The 14,397-nt window shown below is 38.1% G+C and overlaps 1 protein-coding gene across 1 annotated transcript in view; it reads right to left on the bottom strand.

The window, feature by feature from the left end:
* The window catches only part of EHBP1L1 (EH domain binding protein 1 like 1), a 333,907-nt gene that overhangs the window by 273,827 nt on the left and 45,683 nt on the right, over positions 1 to 14,397 (bottom strand). The window lies entirely within an intron of this gene.

The raw sequence follows: 14,397 nt of genomic DNA, 5'->3' as shown, positions 1-14,397 counted from the left end.
TGCAATATTGCTGGGCTATATATAGAGAATAACAGCAGATGGATTGATATGACTATGCTATGCACAGATATTGCAATATTGCTGGGCTATATATAGAGAATAACAGCAGTTGGTTGATACGACTATGCTATGCACAGATATCTGCAATATTGCTGGGCTATATATAGAGAATAACAGCAGTTGGTTGATATGACTATGCTATGCACAGATATTGCAATATTGCTGGGCTATATATAGAGAATAACAGCAGTTTGGATATACGACTATGTATGCACAGATACTGCAATATTGCTGGGCTATATATAGAGAATAACAGCAGTTGTTGATATGACTATGTTATGCACAGATATTGCAATATTGCTGGGCTATATATAGAGAATAACAGCAGTTGGTTGATATGACTATGTTATGCACAGATATTGCAATATTGCTGGCTATATATAGAGAATAACAGCAGTTGGTTGATATGACTATGTTATGCACAGATATGCAATATTGCTGGGCTATATATAGAGAATAACAGCAGTTGGTTGATATGACTATGTTATGCACAGATATTGCAATATTGCTGGGCTATATAAGAATAACAGCAGTTGGTTGATATGACTATGTTATGCACAGATATTGCAATATTGCTGGGCTATATATATAGAGAATAACAGCAGTTGGTTGATATGACTATGCTATGCACAGATATTGCAATATTGCTGGGCTATATATAGAGAATAACAGCAGTTGGTTGATACGACTATGTATGCACAGATATTGCAATATTGCTGGGCTATATATAGAGAATAACAGCAGTTGGTTGATATGACTATGCTATGCACAGATATTGCAATATTATTGCTGGGCTTTATATAGAGATAACAAGCAGTTGGTTGAGTATCGACTATGATTAAATAGCACAGATATTTGCAAGATTAGCTGGGCTAATATATAGAGAATAACAAGCAGTTGGTTGATATGACTATAGCTATTGCACAGATTATTGCAATATTGCTGGCTATATATATAGGAGAATAACAGCAGTTGGTTAGTATGATACTATGCTTGCACAGATATTGCAATTTGCTGGGCTATACTATAGAGAATAAACAGCATTGTGTTGATATAGACTATGCTAGCACAGATTATTGCAATATTGCTCGGGCTTATATATATAGAGAATACACATTGGTTGATACGACTATGTTATGCACAGATATTGCAAATATTGCTGGGCTATATATAGAGAATAACAGCAGTTGGTTGATATGACTATGCTATGCACAGATAATTGCAATATTGCTGGGCTATATATATAGAGAATAACAGCAGTTGGTTGATAGCGACTATGCTATGCACAGATATTGCAATATTGCTGGGCTATATATAGAGAATAACAGCAGTTGTTGATATGACTATGTTATGCACAGATATTGCAATATTGCTGGGCTATATATAGAGAATAACAGCAGTTGGTTGATAAGACTATGTTATGCACAGATATTTGCAATATTGCTGGGCTATATATAGAGAATAACAGCAGTTGTTGATATGACTATGTTATGCACAGATATTGCAATATTGCTGGGCTATATATAGAGAATAACAGCAGTTGGTTATATGACTATGTTATGCACAGAGATTGCAATTATTGCTGGGGCTATATATAGAGAGAATAACAGCAGTTGGTTGATACGGACTATGCTATGCACAGATATTGCAATATTGCTGGGCTATATATAGAGAATAACAGCAGTTGGTTGATATCGACTATGCTATGGCACAGAAATTGCAATATTGCTGGGCTATATATAGAGAATAACAGCAGTTGGTTGATACGACTATGCTATGCACAGATATTGCAATATTGCTGGGCTATATATAGAGAATAACAGGCAGTTGGTTGATATGGACTATGCTATGCACAGATACTGCAATATTGCTGGGCTATATATAGAGAATAACAGCAGTTGGTTGATATGACTATGCTGATGCACAGATACTTGCAATATTGCTGGGCTATATATAGGAGAATAACAGCAGTTGGTTGATACGACATAGTTATGCACAGATATTGCAATATTTGCTGGGCTATATATAGAGAATAACAGCAGTTGGTTGATATGACTATGTTATGCACAGATATTGCAATATTGCTGGCTATATATAGAGAATAACAGCAGTTGGTTGATATGACTATGCTATGCACAGATATTGCAATATTGCTGGGCTATATATAGAGAATAACAGCATTTGGTTGTGATATGACTATGCTATGCACAGATATTGCAATATTGCTGGGCTATATATAGAGAATAACAGCAGTTGGGTTGATATGACTATGCTATGCACAGATATTGCAATATTGATGGGCTATATATAGAGAATACAGCAGTTGGTTGATATGACTATGTTATGCACAGATATTGCAATATTGCTGGGCTATATATAGAGAATAACAGCAGTTGGTTGATATGACTATGTTATGCACAGATATTGCAATATTGCTGGGCTATATATAGAGAATAACAGCAGTTGGTTGATATGACTATGTTATGCACAGATATTGCAATATTGCTGGGCTATATATAGAGAATAACAGCAGTTGGTTGATATGACTATGCTATGCACAGATACTGCAATATTGCTGGGCTATATATAGAGAATAACAGCAGTTGGTTGATATGACTATGGTATGCACAGATATTGCAATATTGCTGGGCTATATATAGAGAATAACAGCAGTTGGTTGATATGACTATGCTATGCACAGATATTGCAATATTGCTGGGCTATATATAGAGAATAACAGCAGTTGGTTGATACGACTATGTTATGCACAGATATTGCAATATTGCTGGGCTATATATATAGAGAATAACAGCAGTTGGTTGATATGACTATGCTATGCACAGATACTGCAATATTGCTGGGGCTATATATAGAGAATAACAGCAGTTGGTTGATACGACTATGTTATGCACAGATATTGCAATATTGCTGGGCTATATATAGAGAAATAACAGCAGTTGGTTTGATATGACTGTTATGCACAGATATTGCAATATTGCTGGGCTATATATAGAGAATAACAGCAGTATGGTTGATATGACTATGTTATGCACAGATATTGCAATATTGCTGGGCTATATATATAGAGAATAACAGCAGTTGGTTGATAACGACTATGCTATGCACAGAAATTGCAAATTATTGCTGGGCTATATATAGAGAATAACAGCAGGTTGGTTGATACGACTATGCTATGCACAGAAATTGCAATATTGCTGGGCTATATATAGAGAATAACAGCAGTTGGTTTGATATGACTATGCTTATGCACAGATATTGCAATATTTGCTGGGGCTATATATAGAGAATAACAGCAGTTTGGTTGATATGACTATGCTATGCACAGATACTGCAATATTGCTGGGCTATATATAGAGAATAACAGCAGTTGGTTGATATGGACTATGCTATGCACAGATACTGCAATATTGCTGGGCTATATAATAGAGAATAACAGCAGTTGTTGATACGACTATGTTATGCACAGATATTGCAATATTGCTGGGCTATATATAGAGAATAACAGCAGTTGGTTGATATGACTATGTTATGCACAGATATTGCAATATTGCTGGGCTATATATAGAGAATAACAGCAGTTGGTTGATATGACTATGCTATGCACAGATATTGCAATATTGCTGGGCTATATATAGAGAATAACAGCAGTTGGTTGATATGACTATGCTATGCACAGATATTGCAATATTGCTGGGCTATATATAGAGAATAACAGCAGTTGGTTGATATGACTATGCTATGCACAGATATTGCAATATTGCTGGGCTATATATAGAGAATAACAGCAGTTGGTTGATATGACTATGTTATGCACAGATATTGCAATATTGCTGGGCTATATATATAGAGAATAACAGCAGGTGGTTGATATGACTATGTTATGCACAGATATTGCAATATTGCTGGGCTATATATTAGAGAATAACAGCAGTTGGTTGATAATGACTATGTTATGCACAGATATTGCAATATTGCTGGGCTATATATAGAGAATAACAGCAGTTGGTTGATATGACTATGTTAGTGCACAGATATTGCAATATTGCTGGGCTATATATAGAGAATAACAGCAGTTGGTTGATATGACTATGCTATGCACAGATACTGCAATATTGCTGGGCTATATATAGAGAATAACAGCAGTTGGTTGATATGACTATGGTATGCACAGATATTGCAATATTGCTGGGCTATATATAGAGAATAACAGGCAGTTGGTTGATATGACTATGCTATGCACAGATATTGCAATATTGCTGGGCTATATATAGAGAATAACAGCAGTTGGTTGATATGACTATGCTATGCACAGATATTGCAATATTGCTGGGCTATATATAGAGAATAACAGCAGTTGGTTGATACGACTATGCTATGCACAGATATTGCAATATTGCTGGGCTATATATAGAGAATAACAGCAGTTGGTTGATGTTAAGATTACTGCAGCTTTTACTGTATCTTTGCACTAACCTTGTTTTTTCATTATATGTTAGAAGTGTTGCAGCTTTAAGCTCAGCTCACCACACCCTCTGGGTGTGTCTGGGTCTCTGTGACATCATCAGAAGCCATGTTAGTTTTACTGATGGAACCTGCTAGTAAATAGCCATGTGGCTGTAGCTGAATAAAAGTTATCTAAAGTTCCTGCTGCAGAGTCTCAGTGATATGTGCAAGACACATCAGACACAAGGTAACAGCACACAACTGAATGTTCTAATCCTGACTACACACAGAACATAACAGCTGGCGACGAGGATCTGTGGTCTGACCCTATAATGGCACTTATTGGCACCTTACCTGTGTTTGCAGCAGACACAGACAGATGGGACACATGAGTTGAACAGTTTGAGCTATATTGTACAGCAAATAACATAGGTGCTGTGTTTCTGACAACTATAGGCTCAGCAGCTTACACTACATTAAGGGACATTCTCTCACCAGATAAACCTAATGCTAAACCTCTGTCTGACCTGATCTGCCTGTTATCTGACCACTGCCTCTAGAGATAGCAGAACGCTTTAAGTTTTACACACGCAAGCAATTGCAGAATGAGGACATTAAAACTTATGTGATCAGTTTAAAGAAACTAGCAAGTAGCTGTAGATTTGGTGATTATTTAAACACTGCTTTACGTGATATGTTTGTTATTGGACTCATGGACTGTACAGTACAAAAGAGACTATTAGCAGAGGATGATTTAACACTAAAGCGTGCTATAGAGATAGCTACAGTCATGGAACTTGCTGCTAAAGATGCACAAATGCTCCAGGCCCCAGCACAGGCAGTTTGTGATAAGGAAATAGATGTTTTTCATACAAGTATGCACCTTAATAAACAGTATCCAGCTAGACAAGGGTCACAGACAGCCTGTTACAGATGTGGTGACACAAATCACACAGCAAATGCCTGCAGGTTTAGGAACTGCACCTGCTATGGGTGTGGGAAGATTGGTCATACAAAAAGTGTGTGCAGAAGTTCCTTAGACAGAGATAAAAGTAAGAAAGTCAGCAAGTCACGTGCAGCTTTTCATGTGCAAGTAGATACACCACACACTGATTCAGAGGAAGACAAACCATTATACACATTACAGATCTACAGCCTTGAGAATAAAATTCCAGAACTGCAAGCAAAGGTGTATATAGATGGTAAACCTCTCATTATGGAAGTGGATACAGGAGCAGCAGTCTCTGTTATCACAGCTGCTGATTGGAACCGCCTGGGACTAAGGCAACCAATTGTTCCAACAGCTGTCACCATGCAAACATATTCAAATGAAATAATAAAGCCTATTGGGTGTGTATCACCTACAGTGACATTTAATGGTATAACTAAAAAGTTACGCCTCTACATTTTACCTAAAGGAGGACCACCTTTGTTTGGTAGATCCTGGATCCAAGCATTGGGCATGCCAAAGTTACCACAACAGTTACTGCTTAACAAACTGCTGGACCAAAGTGGGAATTCAAATTCTACTTGGATTAATTCACTAAAGCACAAATATAAGACTGTATTTGATGGGAACCTAGGTTTAGTGAAAGACAAGCAGATTCAGCTTCACCTAAAAGAAAATGCTATTCCAAAATTTTGTAAACCAAGAGTTGTACCATTTGCACTTAAACCTAAAATTGAAGCAGAACTAGAAAGACTACTAAATCAGGGGATTATTGTTCCAGTGTCTAGCAGTGAATGGGCTTCCCCCAATAGTTCCTGTCAGAAAAAAAAATGGGGGACATTCGCATCTGTGGAGATTTCAGAGTGGGCCTTAACCCTCAATTACTTGTGGATCAGTATCCATTACCACGGATTGAAGAATTGTTTAGTTCTCTGGCAGGGGGTGAAAAATTTACAAAAATTGACTTGCATCAAGCATACTTACAGTTAGAGGTGCATCCAGACTCCAGACACCTGTTAACTATCAACACTCACAAAGGACTTTTTCAGTATACGCGAATGGTGTTTGGCATTGCCCCAGCACCTGCAGTGTGGCAACGGATAATGGATGAGATCTTGGCAGGTATTCCACATACCCACTGTATGTTAGATGACATGCTTATCACTGGTGAAAATGATGCCACTCATAAAGCCAATGTTGAAGCTGTTTTACAGCGCCTACAGGAATTCGGACTGAAAGTTAACATGGAAAAGTGTGAGTTCTTCTGCAAGAGTTTAGAATATTGTGCACATGTAGTGGACAAGAATGGTCTCCACACAACTGCTGAAAAAGTGAAAGCGCTGGTTCATGCTCCCACCCCTGTTAATGTATCTCAGCTACGTTCTTATTTGGGGTTGCTCAATTACTATCACAGATTTTTACCAAATTTGGCTCATTTACTATATCCACTACACCGCCTTTTAGATAGTAAAAACCAATGGGCCTGGACTGACTTATGTACACGAGCATTTGAACGCTCAAAGCAACTTCTTCTGGAATCAAGACTCCTTGTCCACTATGACCTTAAGAAGCCTTTGGTACTAGCCTGCGATGCTTCACCATATGGTTTAGGCGCAGTACTTTCACACATTATGCCCGATGGTTCTGAACGTCCTGTGTCTTTTGCGTCCAGATCTCTAACTCCATCTGAGAGAAATTATGCCCAGATTGATCGAGAAGCTTTAGCAATAATTTGGGCTGTGAAGAAATTCCACATTTATATATATGGCAGACCTTTTACTCTGATCACGGATCATAAACCACTCTTGTCCATTCTGCACCCTCAGAAGGGTATCTCCAACACAACAGCTGCTCGACTTCAGCGCTATGCACTTCAGCTGGCGGCTTACAACTACTCCATTAAATATCGTTGCCACAGTGATCATACAAATGTGGATATGTTTTCAAGATTACCAATGGTACATCACATGACAGCATCTTCTAAAATTATAGAAACTCCTCCACAGCCTTTAAATCTAAATTCCAAAGTGATTGCTACTTATACATGCTCTGATTCTACCTTACAGGAAATTAAGTCTTTTGTTCAACATGGGTGGCCTAAAGTGGTTCGCTCTGACCTTCAGCCATATTTTACAAGGAAGAAGGAAATTGTGCATGACTCAGGCTGTCTGTTATGGGGGTCACGAGTGATAATTCCGACCTTACTGCAAACATTAGCATTAAAGTTACTACACAGCTCACATCAGGGTGTAGTAAAAATGAAGCAAAGAGCACGAGAATATTTATGGTGGCCTAAATTGGATACAGATATTGCTTCTTATGTAGCTGCTTGCAATGCATGTGCACAGACACAGCGGAATCCCAGCAGGGACACCTCAAAAACTTGGCCATGGCCAAATGAACCTTGGACAAGAATCCATGTTGATTTTGCAGGGCCAGTGGATGGACGAATGTATTTGGTGGCTGTGGATGCTCATTCCAAGTGGCCAGAAGTAGTTCAAATGTCAAGTACTACAACACAACAAACCATTGTCGTTCTTTCTAGTATGTTTGCAAGATTTGGACTGCCACAAACTTTAGTCTCAGACAATGGTCCACAGTTCATATCACATGAATTTGAAACATTTCTAGCTACAAATAACATCAAACACTGTAAGACAGCTCCATATTTTCCAGCCTCTAATGGACAGGCTGAAAGATTTGTACAAACTTTAAAACGCCACTTAGCTGTCTCTCACAAATCAAAATTTAATCCAAACTCCCTTTCTAACTTTTTGTTTAACTATCGAAACACTCCCCATGCCACTACTGGGCTATCACCTGCAATGTTAATGTTTGGAAGACGCCTGAGAACTCCACTGGATAAAGTTAGACCAGAACATTCCAAACAAGAGTTGAACACTTCTAGCGTTTCAGAATTTGTCATTCATGACAGAGTATGGGTTAGAAACTACCGTGGCCCAAATAAATGGATTCCAGCTGTCATAATACAAGGCATGGGCAACAGAATGTTTAAAGTTCAACTACAAGCTGGTGGTACAGTTTCCCGCCATGTAGAACAAATGAGACATAGATCTCAACCAGCTACACAAATATCCAATGATTCAGATGGTGAGGATATCTGGCATGGAGTGTGGTGCCCACCTGAGTCTTCTGAGGATGAAAATACAATGAACACAACTGAAACAGATCAACCTCAGAATGATTCTGTCCAACAACAAAATATCACAGATGATCAACAACCGTTGGGTACTCCTCCACAGACTATTTCTCCTGAACCAAATACTCTACGGCCCTCTAGAAACAGAAGGTCACCTTCTAGATGGCAATGTGAGGATTCAGTGAGAGATTATTCAGCAAGGAATGACCTAATCCGAAGGCGGACTTATCGCAGAAAACATAACTGTGACTAAAATCTAGGCTGCAACCTAGGTCTTGTGCATAGACTATAAAGATAAACTGTTCTAAGTACAAGTGTATGGTTTAGTGATAAACATGTATGTCTATTACTTGTTGCATGTTACAATATTATCCACTGTCTGTTCTTTATTTTTATTTATTTATTTTTAATTTTTTTTTTTTTTTTTGAGAAAAAAAGGGGATGTTAAGATTACTGCAGCTTTCACTGTATCTTTGCACTAACCTTGTTTTATCATTATATGTTAGAAGTGTTGCAGCTTTAAGCTCAGCTCACCACACCCTCTGGGTGTGCCTGGGTCTCTGTGACATCATCAGAAGCCATGTTAGTTTTACTGATGGAACCTGCTAGTAAATAGCCATGTGGCTGTAGCTGAATAAAAGTTATCTAAAGTTCCTGCTGCAGAGTCTCAGTGATATGTGCAAGAGACATCAGACACAAGGTAACAGCACACAACTGAATGTTCTAATCCTGGCTACACACAGAACATAACAGTTGATATGACTGTTATGCACATATATTGCAATATTGCTGGGCTATATATAGAGAATAACAGCAGTTGGTTGATATGACTATGCTATGCACAGATATTGCAATATTGCTGGGCTATATATAGAGAATAACAGCAGTTGGTTGATATGACTATGTTATGCACAGATACTGCAATATTGCTGGGCTATATATAGAGAATAACAGCAGTTGGTTGATATGACTATGTTATGCACAGATACAAAGTTTAAATAATCTCTAAGAAATATAGTATAAAAATTTGCAAAAATCTTGCTTTAATTTCCAACGCTCTTATATACATTAGAGCTACAATTACCTACTACCGGGTAATATATCTTTAAATAATAAAAAGCAATTCCCTTTTTATACTTAACCCCTTCAGGGGGAACATCTAACTCTCATATTCAGTATTATGCCCTAAGACTCAACCAGTGTATATGTTGCAACCAGTGACGTGCAGTGACGTCAGAGGATGGTGAGGCAGTGGCTAGGATACGCCTTCATTCTTTAGATATCCTTTGTTGAGGAAATAGCAATGCACATGGGTGAGCCAATCACATGAGGTATCTATGTGCAGCCACCAATCAGCAGCTACTGAGCATATTTAGATATGATTTTCAACAAAGGACATCAAAAGAATAAAGAAAATTAGATATTAGATGTAAATTGGAAAGTTATTTAAATTTGCATATGGGTTTCATATGGGTTTCATGTCCCTTGATAACACAATGCTTGCTCTGATTATGAGATCTAGAAATCCATGCCCATTAAAATATTTTTAAAACATACTTTTTACTTTAATGCTGCAAATTATGCTTATAGATTCTTTCATTACATAAGGGATGAGAGTCAGAGGGGGAGGAAGAGAGACAGAGAGAGAAAGAGGCCATGGGGGAGAACAACACATAAGGAGAGAGATGGATAGATAGAGAGAGAGACACACACACACAAGGGGGGGACCACTGCATTTTAAAGTAATAAAACAGCAGAGCTACAGAGAGTTCAGAAAATTAGTCTATAATTTAGTGTGAAGTACAGAGGCAAGCTGCTAAGTTAGTGGGTGTAAAGTTTGAGTAAACAAAATACAAAAACGACCCTGCTGTAAAAGAGTAAACAAACACTAAACCACATTCATTAAATTATCATTTTCACTAACAGAATCCCTATCAGTAAAATCTTACTTTAATAAGATGTGGATGAAACACTGCTCTCTGTGCCTCTCTCCTGCTCTGTAAGGATTCAGGAAGTGACAGTGGCACATTCCACTGCACTTAGAGGGGAAGAACAAAACTCTCTTTTTCACTTTAGCAAAGCTAGCAGGTTCACAGGACAGCAACAAAATATATGAAAGTTGTTTTTTTGCGTTTTTGTTTTGTTTTACATGATTTAACATCCAGCTCCAACCCTATGTTCCACTTACTAATGCCTCTCACTGGATTGGTTCAGCCCAAATAGGACTGCCTCAAATAAGCAGTTAATGGGCCATGCAATGATCTTAACCACTTGCATCCAGTAGATGGCGCAGCATGTTGTGTAATGGTGGGCAGACCTGATTGTGCCTCTTCATTGCACAACATATAGCTGTGAGAGAAAAAAATGCTGGGGGGAAAAATTTACAATTTTTTTTTTAAAGCCAATAAAAATATATATATTTTTGCCCATATGAGAGGTGAAGCACTGCCTCACCTGCCTCTAGTGACTGCACATCACTGGTTGCAACTATCTCCACATATAAGCTGTAATCGTGGTATATGAGAAAAAAATACACATTATAATTGCAACATAGTGTGCTTATATATAAGTTACAATTATGGTATATTTTCACAGAGTATGAGACCAAAATAACATAATTTATGTAAGAACTTACCTGATAAATTCATTTCTTTCATATTAGCAAGAGTCCATGAGCTAGTGACGTATGGGATATACATTCCTACCAGGAGGGGCAAAGTTTCCCAAACCTCAAAATGCCTATAAATACATCCCTCAGATAAGAAAGGAGCGAAAGCATCAAAAATAAGGAATTGGAATAATTGTGCTTTATACAAAAAAATCATAACCACCACAAAAAAAGGGTGGGCCTTATGGACTCTTGCCAATATGAAAGAAATGAATTTATCAGGTAAGTTCTTACATAAATTATGTTTTCTTTCATGTAATTGGCAAGAGTCCATGAGCTAGTGACGTATGGGATAGCAAATACCCAAGATGTGGAACTCCACGCAAGAGTCACTAGAGAGGGAGAGATAAAAATAAAGACAGCCAATTCCACTGAAAAAAGAATCCACAACCCAAATTAAAAGTTTTAATCTTTATAATGAAAAAAACTGAAATTATAAGCAGAACAATCAAACTGAAACAGCTGCGTACTTTTCTACCTAAAACTGCTTCTGAAGAAGAGAAAACATAAAAATGGTAGAATTTAGTAAAAGTATGCAAAGAAGACCAAGTTGCTGCTTTGCAAATCTGATCAACAGAAGCTTCATTCTTAAAAGCCCAGGAAGTAGAAACTGACCTAGTAGAATGAGCCGTAATCCTCTGAGGCAGGGATTTACCCGACTACAAATAAGCATGATGAATCAAAAGCTTTAACCAAGATGCCAAAGAAATGGCAGAAGCCTTCTGACCTTTCCTAGAACCAGAAAAGATAACAAATAGACTAGAAGTCTTTCTGAAATCTTTAGCAGCTTCAACATAATATTTCAAAGCTCTTACCACATCCAAAGAATGTAAAGATCTCTCCAAAGAATTCTTAGGATTAGGACACAATGAAGGGACAACAATTTCTCTACTAATCTTGTTGGAATTCACAACATTAAGTAAAAATTTAAATGAAGTCCGCAACACTGCCTTATCCTGATGAAAAATCAGAAAAGGAGACTCACAAGAAAGAGCAGATAATTCAGAAACTCTTCTAGCAGAAGAGATGGCCAAAAGGAACAATACTTTCCAAGAAAGTAATTTAATGTCCAGAGAATGCATAGGCTCAAACGGAGGAGCCTGTAAAGCCCTCAAAACCAAATTAAGACTCCAAGGAGGAGAGATTGACTTAATGACAGGCTTGATACGAATCAAAGCCTGTACAAAACAATGAATATCAGGAAGATTAGCAATGTTTCTGTGGAACAGAACAGAAAGAGCAGAGATTTGTCCTTTCAAGGAACTTGCAGACAAACCCTTATCCAAACCATCCTGAAGAAACTGTCAAATTCTAGGAATTTTAAAAGAATGCCAAGAGAATTTATGAGAAGAACACCATGAAATGTAAGTCTTCCAAACTCGGTAATAAATCTTTCTAGACACAGATTTGCGAGCCTGCAACATAGTATTAATCACCGAGTCAAAAAAATCTCTATGACTAAGCACTAAGCACTCAATCTCCATACCTTCAAATTTAATAATTTGAGATCCTGATAGAAAAATGGGCCTTGAGATAGAAGGTCTGGCCTTAACGGAAGTGGCCAAGGTTGGCAACTGGACATACGAACAAGATCCGCATACCAAAACCTGTGTGGCCATGCTGGAGCCACCAGCAGTATAAATGAACGCTCCATTATGATTTTGGAAATCACTCTTGGAAGAAGAACTAGAGGCGGAAAGATATAAGCAGGTTGATAACTCCAAGGAAGGGACAACGCATCCACTGCTTCCGCCTGAGGATCCCTGGACCTGGACAGATACCTGGGAAGTTTCCTGTTTAGATGAGAAGCCATCAGATCTATTTCTGAAAGCCCTCACATCTGAACAATCTGAAAAAAACACATCTGGGTGAAGAGACCACTCTCCCGGATGTAAAGTCTGGCGACTGAGATAATCCGCTTCCCAATTGTCTATACCTGGGATATGGACCGCAGAGATTAAACAGGAGCTGGATTCCGCCCATGCAAGTATCCGAGATACTTCTTTCATAGCTTGAGGACTGTGAGTCCCACCTTGATGATTGACATACGCCACGGTTGTGACATTGTCTGTCTGAAAACAAATAAACGGTTCTCTCGTCAGAAGAGGCCAAAACTGAAGAGCTCTGAGAATAGCACGGAGTTCCAAAATATTGATTGGTAATCTTGTCCAAATAATATCAAACACGGCAATACCCCGCTCTCTGATTACAGAGAGTAGGGCACCGAGAACCTTTGAAAAGATCCTTGGAGCTGTTGCTAAGCCAAAAGGAAGAGCAACAAATTGGTAATGCTTGTCTAGAAAAGAGAATCTCAGAAACTGATAGTGATCTGGATGAATCGGAATATGAAGACATGCATCCTGTAAGTCTATTGTGGACATATAATGCCCTTGCTGAACAAAAGGCAGAATAGTCCTTATAGTCACCATCTTGAATGTTGGTATTCTTACATAACGATTCAAAATTTTTAGATCCAGAACTGGTCTGAAAGAATTCTCCTTTTTTGGAACAATGAACAGATTTGAATAAAACCCCAGACCCCGTTCCTGAAAAAGAACTGGCACAATTACCCCAGATAACTTCAGGTCTGAAACACACTTCAGGAAAGCCTGAGCCTTTACTGGGTTCACTGGAATGCGTGAATTGATCCAAAAATCCTTGGATTTATTCCAGACTGAAGAAGGCTTCCAATTGGAAACCGTTCCTTTAGGGGAAGGGTCAGGTTTCTGTTCCTTATTCTGACGAAATGAAATGGTTAGCAGCCCTAAATTTACCCTTAGATTTTTTATCCTGAGGCAAAAAAGCTCCCTTCCCCCCAGTGACAGTCGAAATAATAGAATCCAACTGAGAACCAAGTAGTTTATTACCTTGGAAAGAAAGTAATTGCAACGTTGATTTAGAAGTCATTTCAGCATTCCAAGATTTAAGCCATAAAGCTCTTCTAGCTAAAATAGCTAAAGACATATACCTGACATCAATTCTAATGATATCAAAAATGGCATCACAAATGAAATTATTAGCATGTTGAATTAGCTTAACAATGCTATACACATTATGATCTGGTACTTGTTGCGCTAAAATTTCCAACCAAAAAGT

Source organism: Bombina bombina, chromosome 7 (assembly GCF_027579735.1).
Source record: "Bombina bombina isolate aBomBom1 chromosome 7, aBomBom1.pri, whole genome shotgun sequence".
NCBI classification, from domain to species: domain Eukaryota; kingdom Metazoa; phylum Chordata; class Amphibia; order Anura; family Bombinatoridae; genus Bombina; species Bombina bombina.
Note: the sequence above shows the minus strand (reverse complement) of the source record. Positions and strands in the feature narration are given on the sequence as shown.